Source organism: Cetorhinus maximus, chromosome 24 (genome assembly GCF_964194155.1).
Source record: "Cetorhinus maximus chromosome 24, sCetMax3.hap1.1, whole genome shotgun sequence".
NCBI classification, from domain to species: Eukaryota; Metazoa; Chordata; class Chondrichthyes; order Lamniformes; family Cetorhinidae; genus Cetorhinus; species Cetorhinus maximus.
Genome location: NC_135902.1, coordinates 45067858 through 45081418, shown reverse-complemented (window position 1 = coordinate 45081418; position 13561 = coordinate 45067858). Strand labels below are relative to the sequence as shown.

Below are 13561 nucleotides of genomic sequence, written 5' to 3'. Positions count from 1 at the left end.
ATGGATGTTGCACTGCTGGATCCTCACTTGGTAGAGCACACCGACCTCAGCGTCAGCACAGGAATGGTCCAGGTCCTTGCCGGCCAGCTGGTTGGCTGTTTTCAAAGTCTATGAGGACCTTGATTTCAGGCATTCCTCCACCAAACTGCGACCCCTCCCTCTTGTTGTGTGCCAGCTTGTCCTGCATGAATAGAAATGGGGAGAATGTAAACAAGATGCCTGCCAGGCCAGATGTCTGGCATGTGTGGGTGGTGAGTGGTCCCATGGACGGGATGAGGGCAATGAAGGTGTGTGTGAGAGAGTGAATGGTGATGTCCCTTGAACTGGCTGTGAGTGAGGGCCCTGTGGATGTGTGATGGGTTTGTGAGTGTGTGAGTTGAGAGTGATGAGAAGAGTGACTTACCTGGCAGAACGGAGGAGATCATTCATCCTCTTGTGGCACAGGGAGGGGTCCTACACAATCAATCATGATCCTAGTAAAAGGTTCTTCAAATGCTGGAATTGGAATTAAAGTTGCCGGCTTAACCACTGCCTGTGGTTTTCCTATCACCTGACATATGTGACGTTCTACAGAATTTGATTATATCTCTCTGCAATCCAGGCCAATAAAAATGTTTTTGTATTTTCACCTGTGTCTTTCTAATTCCTAAATGCTGCTCCCCACCACACTGGAATTTCATGAGTAATTCTCAGAATCTCATTTCTATATCCAAATGGTATATCAATCTGATGCACTTCCATCCAGCTTTAATTTGCTGAAACAAGATGAGGCCACTATTTTCTCATTAAAACATTACCCTTAAGATAATAACATTCTGGAATACATTCTGCCTCTGTTTCTGAGTAAACTGTTTGATATAACTGTCTTATTTGCATATCCTTTTTCTGTAACTCTACCAACTGCCTTAAACTAAATACCTCAGCTGCTTTATTCCCCATTCTTTCTTCCTGAACAATCTTATCAAAAACAGTGTCAGCTAATTGAACTTCCACACCTTCTCCCTGCCTTTTAACTTCCTGTTCTTTTTGTTTCAACCTGTGAGCCTGTGAGCTTGTTATCACACAATCTGGAAACAATACAGGATGCTCTCTCTGCAAATCGTCTGTGGAAAACACTTCTACAGGTTGCTCAACTACCAAAGGCATCACCCACATCTGTGACCCAGTTGTATCATTACCTAAAACAAATTGAACCCCTGCAATGGGCAATTTTTCCATTACTCCAAAAATTACCTCACCTGTTTTCTACTTACTCTTTAAATTTACCTTCCACAATGGAATAGGTTTAGCATCATGAACCCCACTTATTATCACCTGTTCCTGCAATACTCCCTCTGAACAACAAATGTCACTATCCCACAACATTGAGGATTGACGAGCCTTGAGTCTCTTAACATTTTAACATCCTTACCTTTTCCACCCTGTACACATGGAAAGACTTTCCCTTCACATACAAAATCTTTAAACATTACTGCAACCTGCTCCTCAGAACTCCTTTGGGTAAACTGTGAACACATTCCCACTTCTTTACCGATCACTGATTCTTCCTGTTTTACCTGTACACAAACCACTGGTCTTTCCATGCCTGAACCTCAGAGCCCACAGTACTTTTACTTCCAGAGCTTTTGTGCACCCCAACAATCCCAACAGATTTGCCATGTAATTTCCAACACACTGACTTTGTGTGTCCAACTTTATTACAATGAAAACACCTCAATTTTCGTGTGTCACTTCTACCCTCAATACCTTCCTTTTCATTCTGAGAAAAAAACTTCCTGGGAATTTCCACCTACTCCTCTTCCCTGACTACCCATCTTCTTTTCACCTTCCCACTTTCTATCCTCCTCTGATGAAAGGGTGATGAAAAAAAGGTTTAGCTCTGTGAAATAACTCGTAATCATCAGCTATCTCTGCTGCTTGTCTTACCTTTCAACCCTTTGTTCCTCCACATGAGTTCTTACTCCCGAAGGAATTGAATCTTTAAATTCTTCCAAAAGAATTACTTCTCTAATAGCTGCATATGTCATCTCTATCTTCAATTCTCGTATCCACTGGTCAAAATTACTTTGTTTTACTCTCTCAAACTCAACAAAACTTTGTCCAGGCTGTTTTCTCATATTCCTAAATTTATGCCTGTATGCCTCAGGAACCAACTCATATTCATTCAAAATAGCCTCTTTTACCACATCATAGTTCACTGACATTTCTTCTGACAGTGAAGCATAAACCTCATATGCTCTACCCACCAATCTAGATTGTAACAACAGCATCCAGTTTTCCTGTGGCCATTTCATCTGTTTAGCTATCTTCTCAAATGAAATAAAGAATGCTTCAGGATCCCTTTCTTCAAACTTTGGAAGAGCTGGTACAAATTTAAACATCTCCCCACTGGGTTCTGATCTGGAAATAAATCCTTCCACACCTTCTGGCATCTCTTTTTTAACTGCCAGCATTTTAAGCTGGAATTCTCTCTCTATCTTTCTTTTTCTCTTTCCTCCAATTCTAACCTTGCCATTTCTAACTCCCTTTCCTGTTTTCTTTCTCTCTCCTGCCTTTTTGCCTGTTCCCTTTGAAATACCCTTTCTCTTTCATTTTCTTTTTCTTCTGCCTCTAGGTCCAATTTTTAATTTGCAACTGAATTTGAGCCCTTTACAATGACCCACCACTTGGAGAATTCGGCTCTCGGGTATTCCTTCCAATTTCAAATGCTGTGCTATATCTTCAATTATGTCCGATTCCCTTACCCCTGCAGGTAATCCTAATTGTAACGTATCTGCCAATTCCATTAACTTAGCTTTATTTGTGCTTTGGAAACCAACCAAAGTCATAACTTCAACTCCCAGACAAGTTTTAGCAATTGCCAAAGCCATATTGCAGTCTCACCACCTTAAAAAACCTCACACCAACTCCTGAATTCAAAGTGCTTCTCATACTCATAACCTTAAGATTCACCAACTCCAAATCAATTAAGGAATTGCAAATATATCCTGCAAAAAGCTCCCAGTTTTGTTATGGCACAGCGGATGGTAATGCCGAGCTGCTCAAATCCCAGAGGGAAACTTGAAACAGCTGCCACAACTTTTTTGCAATTTGTATTTTTATTTCGAAATGCAGGCCTTGAATTCAGTAGTAATAAGTCCACTGAGTCTTAGAGTTTTTTTTACAAAATTAAATTAAACATTTATTAATAGAAGAAAAATTTTAAGCACATACATAAGTCTACAAAATACTACTATAATAACTCCTAAATCTCCTAATTAATCCAGCTCCCAGTTACACCTCCATTAAGGCAACAGTAAAAACAAATACATTTCAATGGATCCAGGCAAAGCACACAATGTCATAAGAACATAAGAAATAGGAACAGGAGTAGACCATTTGGCTGCTCGAGCCTGCACTGCCATTCAATAAGATCATGGCTGATCTTCTTGTGTTTCAATTTCCACATTCCCATCTAACCTTGGTAACCTTTGATTCCCTTGCCTAACAAGAATCTATCTACCTCTGCCTTAAAAATATTCAATGGCCCTGCCTCCACCACCTTCTGAGGCAGCGAATTCCAAAGTCAATATCCTGGACAATGATATTCACAGTGAGTTTTCTTAGCTTCGGTTCCTCTAGACAGCAACTTGAAGCGTAGAGGCTGGAGGCCTTTCACACTTGTTAGATCTTAGAATTCTTTCCTTCTTACACATAACCTCATCTCCTCTATACATGTTTCTCTCTTTTTAATGTAAATTCCATTGTTCCAATATGTCTTTGCAACTTTACTTTTTCCATAATATAAATCTTCCATAGTACTCAAATTATCAGTAACCTTTGCGAAAATTAAACACGCTGTTTCACTTAGCTTCATATGGCTAGGGATAACATCCCATCGGCTCTTTGAAATTCAAACTACTCTGGTTTATCTAAAAATGCAAATGTTCCTCACACCTCACATCCTAAAACTTCAACCATGTTTATGTATTTAGCATTTTAAACCTAGCTTCCCTCCTGATAACTCAAAAGCTCCAGATTAGCTGTCTCTAATTCAACTAAAACCCCCATACACACATCCACACAGAGAAATTAATCCAAGCCCCACTATTAACCCACCTTTACAATAAATCACAATAATATTATGAAAATTATTATATTTTCATGACAAGGATGAAAGAGAGAGACACGTGAGTTAGCATGGGTGTACTAAGAACCAGTCCTGATTAAGTCCGAAGGCCCCTTAATGCTTCCCGGAGAGTGCTGGCCACCACTTGGATGGCCAGAGATTAGTGTGCTGTACAGCTGCCCGAGACCCCACCAACCTTCACCCCACTCCACCTGACAGATTGGCTGTAGCTTTGCTCATTGGGCTGCATGCTGTGCTATCAGCTCAGGCTCAGTGGGGAGACTGTTCTAAACCGGAATTATGATATTGCAAGGGGCTGCAAGCGCCTCCACTAGTGACTGCTCTATGGCCAGCTTTAGCAAGGAGATTGTACAACTTGTGCAGTCGTACAACTGTTCTGCAGTACACATGACTGTAGCCTGTGCTGGTGAGAGTGAAAAGCTCTGGAGCACTTAGTTGCACTTTGATGCCTCTGTGTTGCTTGAGTGGGCAGATTATCTAGAAGCCCGACTCCAATCATATCAATGGCTGCACTTGAACTGTATCAGTTGCAGAGGAATGGTCACTTTATATAAGGTGTCCCTAATGTGTGGCCACTTCCCCGCCACCCCGAATGCTTGTGTGCTGTATTCAACTGCAAGGCAGCCCTTGCCACCCCCCACCCCGACAAGTCGCCTCAACTGCATGCGAGCCTTTGTCCCCCACCCACAATGTGCCTCAAACTTGAAGTCCAACAGGCGAGTGCTGATGAGTGCTGCACATCGTTGTTGTGTACTCACTCTGGATTCTCCTCAAAGTTTATCACGCCAAGTGCACGCCTTTTATATGCTGTTGTGAATCACATTGGCGTGTTTTCCTGCTGATGTGGACGGACAATCAAGTGGGGGGGACAATTCCGGCAGGCTGGCCTAATAATGACCTGCAGATGTATTACAATGAGGTGGCAGGAAACGCAGCCTGCCAGGTATCACGCTGTCATGAAACCGATCACGCCATATTGTCCGCTCATGCCACTGAACACGCCCAACTCCAGCAGGGATGGAAAATCCTGGCCTACATGATATTAAAGCTTGAATTTCAGCTCGGCAGGTGGACGTGATTGGCGGGCCTGGGAGTGGTCAGGAAATGGACCACTGATCGTGATCGGCCTCGCACTGAAATGCGCACTGAAATGCTCAGCGCTGCTGGGGTGGGGGTGGGAGGAGGGCGGGTGATGACGGTTTTTGCGAGTGTAGGCGAGCGCTGAGGAAAAGCTCCCTTAAGGCAGAGAGCTGCCTCAGGAAGCTGCAGATCCGAAAGCCATGAAATAATGTTTTGAAAACCAGGAAAAAAATTTCCAAGCATCACAATCATTAACATACAGATGATAAAAATGCTGTCCATAGATTTTTATTTTAATTTTATTTAATAATGGAAACCTCATCCTGCCCTTGGATGAGGCTTCATGAAAAATGCAAAGTCCGCCTGGCCGATTCGCCCATCCGCCAACTGTGTTTGGAAGCACCATGAAAAATTGGTTCTTCGTTAATGGGCTTAATTGCCCTCTTAATTATCAGTGGGCGTGCTTCTGACTTTTACACGTGCCCACTGACTGAAATAGTGCGTGAGCGTGGGATGACGTCAGGATGCTTGCCTGATGTCTTCTTGCGCAATTTTGTAACCGATTAGATCAGGCACCCATGGGACGTAAAATTCTGCCCTAAGAAATGGATGAAGGCATTAGATGCCTCTGAATCTTAACAACATCCCGGCAATAGTACTGAAGACTTGTGCTCCAAAACTAGCCATGCCCTTATCCAAGCTGTTCCAGTATAGTTGCAACACAATGTGGAACATTGTTCAGGCATGCCTTGTCCACATAAAGCAGGACAAATCCAAACCAGCCAATTACTGCCATATCAGTTTGCTCTCAATCAGCAAAGTGATAGAAGGTGTGATCAACTGGACTATTAAGCAACGCTTACTCAGGAATAACCTGCTCTCCGATGCTCCGTTTGAATTTTGTCAGGAATACTCAGTTTGAGACCTCATTACAGCCTTGGCCCAAACATAAAAAAAGGAAGAAAGACTTGGTCTGATCCAAAAGCCAGCACCTCCGACAGTGCAATGCTCCCTCAGTACCTTTTTTTGTGCTCAAGCCCTGGAGAACCTTGTGATTCAGAGGCAAGAGTGCTACCAAATGAACTATGGCTGACATCATATTTTGTTCAAAATATGTCAAAAGGGAAGAATTTCAGAGGTGAAGTGAAAATGGCTGCCCTTTTCATCAAGGCAGAATTTGACTGAGTGTAGCATCAAGCACCCCTAGTAAAATTAAAATCAATGGGAATTAAGGTGGTACATCTCAACTGGTTGGAGTCATACCTGGCACAAAAGATTGTGCACTTGACTCAGTGAACCTGGCAAGTTGCTGACAAGTTTGGAAACAGGTGTGCACTGGCTGTGAAATCCTGAACTGAGGGTTAAAACAGATCTTGTCATGCCCGGTAAAGATATATCATATTCCTAACTTTAAGATATGACATTACTCAATGTGGATTCTTTGAAATTAATTTTTGATTTTAAAAATGAATCATATGCTGCTGCAAAGATGACCACTGAAGGTGAGCGTATCTGGCTTGTGTATAGAAGAACTAACTCATGTCTCTGGATAGCCATTTAAATGTAAGTTATCACGGGTGGAGCCCCCTCCTTTGAAAAGGCATTCTGGATGCGAAATCACTTGTGCAATATACAGCTCCGATTGTCTGAATATTTGCTGAAACTCAAATATAATAGCCCCCAGGCACAGCATCTGCAAACTTAAAGCTCAACAAAGGGAGGTATGAAGATGCCAGTTTATCAGAAGCAAGTGTGAACAGCCACCATACATTACCCCATTGACAGAGTCAGTCTCACTGAATCATATCTTACAAATAATGTCCCAGACATGACCATTACCATCCCTGGGCATGACCTGTTCCACTGGCAGGACAGACCCAGCAGAGGTAGCAGCACATTGGTATGCAGTTGGGAGGGAATTGCCTGGGAGTCCTCAACATCGACTCTGGACCCCATGAAGTCCCATGGCATCAGGTCAAACATAGGCAAGGAAACCTTCTGTGGATTACATGTACCACCCTCCGTCAGCTGATGAAGCAAAGCTTCTCCATGTTGAACACCAGTTGGAGGAAGCACTGAGGGTGGCAAGGGTGAAGAATGTACTCTTGGTGGGGGACACAATGTCCATCACCCAGAGTGGCTGGATAGCACCACTATTAACCAAGCTGGCCAAGTCCTAAAGGGCATAGCTGCTAGACTGTGTCTGCGGCAAGTGGTGAGGGAACTAACAAGAGGGGAAAATATACTTGACCTCATCCTCACCAACCTTCCTGCCACAGATGCACCTGTCCATGACAGTATTAGTAGGAGTGACCACAGCACAGTCATTGTGGAGACGAAGTCCCGCCTTCTCATTGAGGATATCCTCCATTGTGTTGTGTGGCACTACCACCATGCTAAATGGGATAGATTTCGAACAGATCTAGCAAATTAAGACTAGGCATCTATGAGGTGCTGTGAGCCATCAGCAGCAGCAGAATTGTACTTGGAACACAATCTGTAATCTCATGGCCCGGCATATCCCCACTCTATCATTACCATCAAGCCAGGTGATCAACCCTGGTTCAATGAAGGGCACAGAAGGGCATGAGCAGCACTAGGCATACCTAAAAATGAGGTATCAACCTGGTGAAGCTATAACACAGAACTACTTGTGTGCCAAACAGTATAAGCAGTAAGTGATAGACAGAGCTAAGAGATCCCATAACCAACGGATCAGATCTAAGATCTGCAGTCCTACCACATCCAGTCGTGAATGGTGGTAGACAATTAAACAACTCACTGGAGAAGGAGGTTCCACAAATAACCCCATCCTCAATGATGGGGGAGTCCAGCACATCAGTGCAAAAGATAAGGCTGAAGCATTTGCTACAATCTTCAGCCAGAAGTGCCTAGTGGATGATCCATCTCGGCCTCCTCCGGAGGTCCTCAGCATCACAATGCCAGTCTTCAGCCAATTCAATTCACTCCACATGATATCAAGAAATAGCTATAGGCACAGGATAGTGCAAAGGCTATGGGCCCTGACAATATTCCAGCAATAGTACTGAAGACTTGTGCTCCAGAACTTGCCGTGCTCCTAGCCAAACTGTTCCAGTACAGCTACAACACTGGCATCTACCCAGCTATGTGGAAACTTGCCCAGTTATGTCCTGTGCACAAAAAGCAGGAGAAATCCAACCCGGACAATTACCTCCCCACCAGTATACTCTCGATCATCAATAAAGTAATGGAAGGGGTCATCAACAGTGCTATCAAGCGGCACTTGATTAACAATAACCTCCTCACTGACGCCCAGTTTGGGTTCCGCCAGGGCCATTCAGCTCCTGACCTCATTACAGCCTTGGTTCAAACTTGGACAAAAGAACTGAATTCCCGAGGTGAGGTGAGAGTGACTGCCCTTGACATCAAGGCTGCATGTGACAGAGTTGGCATCAAGGAGCCTTAGCAAAACTGGAGTCAATGGGAATCAGGGGAAAACTCTCCATTGGTTGGAGTCATACCTAACACAAAGGAAGATGGTTTTGGTTGTTGGAAGTCAGTCATCTCAGCTCCAGGACATCATTGCAGGAGTTCCTCAGGGTAGTGTCCTCGGCCCAACCATCTTCAGCTGCTTTATCAATGACCTTCCTTCCATCATAACGTCAGAATGTTTGCTCATGATTGCACAATGTTCAGCACCACTTGCGACTCCTCAGATGTCCATGTCCAAAAGCAGCAAGACCTGAACAATATCCAGGCTTGGGCTGACAAGTGGCTAGTAACATGCGCGCCACACAAGTGCCGGGCAATGACCATCTCCAACAAGAGAAAATCTAATCATTGCCCCTTGACATTTAGTGGCATTACCATCACTGAATGCCCCACTATCAACATCTTTGGGGTTACCATTGACCAGAAACTGAACTGGACTAGCCAAATAAATACTGTGGCTACAAGAGCGGGTCAGCGGCTAGGAGTCCTGCGACGGGTATCTCACCTCCTGACTCTCCAAAGCCTGTCCACCATCTACAAGGTTCAAGTCAGGAGTGTAATGGAATACTCCCCACTTGCCTGGATGAGTGCAGCTCCCACAACACTCAAGAAGCTTGACATTGCCCAGGACAAAGCAGCCCGCTTGTTTGGCACCACATTCACAAACATTCATTCCCTCCACCAGCGATATACAGTAGGAACAGTGTGTATCATCTACAAGATGCACTGCAGGAATTCACCAAACCCATGACCACTACCATCTAGAAGATTAAGGGCAGCAGATAGATGGGAACACCACCATCTGGAAGTTCCCCTCCAAGTCACTCAGCATCCTGACTTGGTAATATATTGCCGTTCCTTCAATTTCGCTGGGTAAAAATCCTGGAACTCCCTTCCTACAGCACTGTGGGTGTACCTACACTACATGGACTGTAGCAGTTCAAGAAGGCAACTTACCACCATTTTCTAAAGGGAAACTAGGGATGGGCAATAAATGCTCGCCCAGCCAGTAAAGTCCACATTCCCTGAATGAATAAAAAGAATAAAAAATTGTGTAGCAATAGATTCTAACTTTGAATCATTTGTGTGGACAACAAAAGTATTGATCATGTGGTGACATATTGGAAACTGACATCAAATGAAACATCTTATTATTCCACGGACCAGCCAGGGGCAAGTTAGTATGGAGATCAACAGGACACAAGAGGTACTATTCCTCCAGCAAGACAGCAGAATTCTGCCTAACTACTAGTCAACTGAGGCAGTGAGGGAGGGGTTAATTTATTCTCACCTGCAACAAAAGTATTTTTCTTTTTTAACAGAAGCTCAGTCGTAACTGTGTCTGCAAACCCAGAGACTTCCAACCTCCATTCACATTCAAGGAGCCATGAGAGCGGACCCCATCCAGGCCTGCAACAAGTTCATCTTAAAAGGACTAATTCAAAAACATGACTTGTTTTCTTGTTATTACATTAATAACCTAAGTGCGTGCATCATCTGTAAAACTCATTCCTTCTTGTATGTATTTTTTTTTTGTCATTTTTGGTGAAGACCGTGCCTGTGAAAGTCAGGTTGGTGGTATGCTGCTGTCGGCTGAGGATCAGGTTAGCTCCAAGGAGAGGAGCTGAAATTCTTTGTGAGGAAGAGAGGTTTGAAGGATTTTGTGACTGAGATTGACGACCCATATGCTCAGTGAACAGCTGAGCCAATTCGTAGTATCTGCCTGAGTTGTATCTGCCATTTAATGTGTAATTTATTGTTGAAAATTGGCTGCAATTTGCCTGTTAATTCACATTTAACTTATGTCGATTCTAGGTTTTAGAGTATTGGTGGTTAGCTAAGATAGTATTTAGTATTTGCTTTGTTTGATTCTTGTATAGCAAAAAACCTTTATGTTTTAAACCGTGGAATCTTGTGGATTGATTCTTTCAGTAAATAACTGGGATTTCGGATTTCTTTTTAAAAAAAAATTACTGGTCTCCACCGAAATCGTAAAAATTACTTTAATTAGTTACCTCACAGGTCCATGAGGGATATCCACTTTACTTCAGTCTTGCTCATCAGAAACACGGAGGAGGGTCGGATGGTGTTGGGATCCCAAATCAATGTAAGTTTTGGAGGATTTAATTCCCTGAATGCACAAAAACTCGCCTTCTCTTCTTCTTCTTTTGGCTTGTCCAATTTTACTTGGGATACTTGCAATGTTGGTTGATCATCCTTCTCCATTTTCTCCTGTCAGCCACCCGATCTTCTTTCATTCCTGCTGCTTTTAAGTCAGTTGTCAACACATCCTTCCATTTTATTTGCCTTCTCCTTCTTCCTGGCAGTTCCATTCCCAGCTCTCGCCTCACCACATATCCACTCTCTCTCAACAACATATATACCATTTCAATCTCTACTTGGGTACTCTTCACTGACTCCCTGATATACTTGTTCCTGATCTTGTCCTTTCTTGTTACTCCACATATCCATCTCAGCATCCACAGCTCATTAGTATCCAGTCATTGATCCTCTCTTCTTGAAGTTGCCCAAGTTTTTGCACTGTACAATAAAGCTGATTTCACAACCGTCTTGTAGATTCTTCCTTTCAAATTTAGCAATACTTTTCTATCACATACCACTCAAATGCACTTCTTCCAATTACTCCAACCAGAGCTAATCCATTGCTTAAATTCCATATTTCCATCTTCTGTCACCACTGACCACTAGAAACTATTCACTTTCTCCAAGTCTTCACAAGTCTTTGCACCTTCACCCTGATTGTCTTCCCTATGCTCAAACTGACAGTCTGTATATTGGGTCTTTGGTCTACTGATGATCATATCTGCCTTCCAGCGCTTTTCTCCAGTTCTCCAGATCAGTCATGTTCACATCAATGCACCACATAATTCAATGTCATCTGCAAACATCATTGACCATGGCACGTCCGATCTCACTTTCTCAGCTCAATCATCCATGACAATCAGGAAGAGGAAGGGGCTCAGTGCCAATCCTTGATGCAATCTAGCAATTTGGTTTTGAAACTCTCAGTCTCCCCCATACTGCTTCTTACTCTTGTCTGGCACTCCTTGTACATGTCCTGTAATAGTTATATGTACTTCTCAGGGATTCCATTAATTCTAGCACATCTCCATATTTGTTCCCGAGGCATCAGGTCATACGCCTTCTCCAGCTCGATGAATACAATATTCACGTTGCATTGGCCTTCCCAATATATCTCCATCTGTTGTCTCAAAACAAAAATGGCATCAGTGGTGCTTCTTCTAGGCATGAACTTGAACTGTTCTTCATGGATTTCCATTATTTTTCTCAGTCTCTGGTCCATGACTCGCTCCCATATCTTGAAGGCATGTGGTAGGAGTTTAATTTCCTCAGTAGCCTCCCCTTGCCCTGGAAAATCCTCCCCAGTATTTCAGTGAGGGAGTGGTCAATCTATGGAACAGGGAGATGGTGGAGGCATTAATTATTGATTCATTCAAATGCAAATTAGATTAATTTATTTCAGAAAATAACGTTTTGAGATACAGCAAATGAGTAATTTGAGACAGGAAATGTGGAGCATGCTTGGTAGGAACAGGTTTCTTTGGCCTAATGGGGCAGAATTTTCTGGCTGGCAGGGGGCAGAGCGGGAGTGGGCGTGTGTGGGCGTGGACCCAATCACTGCCCGCGATCAGGTCTGCGCTGCCATTTTACACGGGCGAGCCAATTAAGGCCCGCCCAGCATGAATCACGGCTCCTGAGGACAGCGGAGTAGGCGGGCGATGGCGGGACTGCAATGACCCGGCGGCCTGTTTTCAAAAGTTGCCGCAGCCTTTCAAAGGCTGCGAATCATGGCCATTGGAAGGGCTCCTCAGAGCACTGCTGGTGAGCAGACCAGGCAGGAGGGTAGGGCAGGGGGGCACTGTGCCCCTTGTTTTTCCTATGATTGCCTTGCTGCCCTCCTCGAGGAGGAGGCAGCACTGCGGGAGGTCCTGGTACCCCAGGACGGGAGGAGGAGGCCTCCCCCACGTGACCAAACATGTCTGGGAGGAAGTGGTGGAGGTGGTGAGCTCCCGCGATGTGGTGCGGCGCATCTGGGTCTAGTGTCGCAAGCGCTTCAATTACCTGTTGCGCTCAGAAAGGATGAGTATCATGTTGGCATTGGTCACTTAACCCAGCAGGTAGGCTTTCCCCACTGGTGTCCACCCCCCTAAATCTGAGTGTAGTGACTGCATTGAATCATTGACGGCATGTGTCCTTCGCTGGGTGGGCCAGCAGACATTGCCCATGCTGAGGTCACCCTGAGAGGATGGTGAAGAGATGGGTTCTGCACCCGCAGCATATGATACACTGAGACGTACATTCCTGCTTTGGGGGCAACCTGGAGGAGCTGCACCTAGGCGCAGTGCTGGAACTCCAAGACATGTCAAAGTAGGGTGATGACATGCTGGGAGGGGAGCTTCAAGGTGGCATGGCACCAATCAATCTGCTGTCCTCTGCGCTCCACGTGCTTGTGCCTCCTTGCTATGGAAGGTTAGACCGTGTGGTGCCTAATGTGATGTAGGCAGCATTTGGCCAAGGGGTTGGGGGGGTGGGGGTAACAGGCCTAGCATCTTTGTGTGAGTGTTCGGCAGCAGCGGGGTGAGGAGACACTGGAGCCCTGCAATGTTCCACTCTGGTTGGGGTGGGCCATCCACGAAGAGAGTCCAGGTACAATTAGCACTAATCAATGCTCTTCCTCCTTTTCAAGAGAAGAATGCACATAATGCAGCCAAGTGGATGAGGACTCGTGACGGGCCGGCACAGTTAGCGATTCTCAGCCGCTTCAAGCAGGAGGCCCTCGATTTAGAGAGGCGCCATGCGCCCAGGTCCACCAGTGTCGGTGAGGCTGGGGTGCCA

At 44.6% G+C, this 13561-nt stretch overlaps 1 protein-coding gene across 1 annotated transcript in view; it reads right to left on the bottom strand.

The window, feature by feature from the left end:
• The window catches only part of LOC144699540 (dynein axonemal heavy chain 17-like), a 785608-nt gene that overhangs the window by 133103 nt on the left and 638944 nt on the right, over positions 1–13561 (bottom strand). The window lies entirely within an intron of this gene.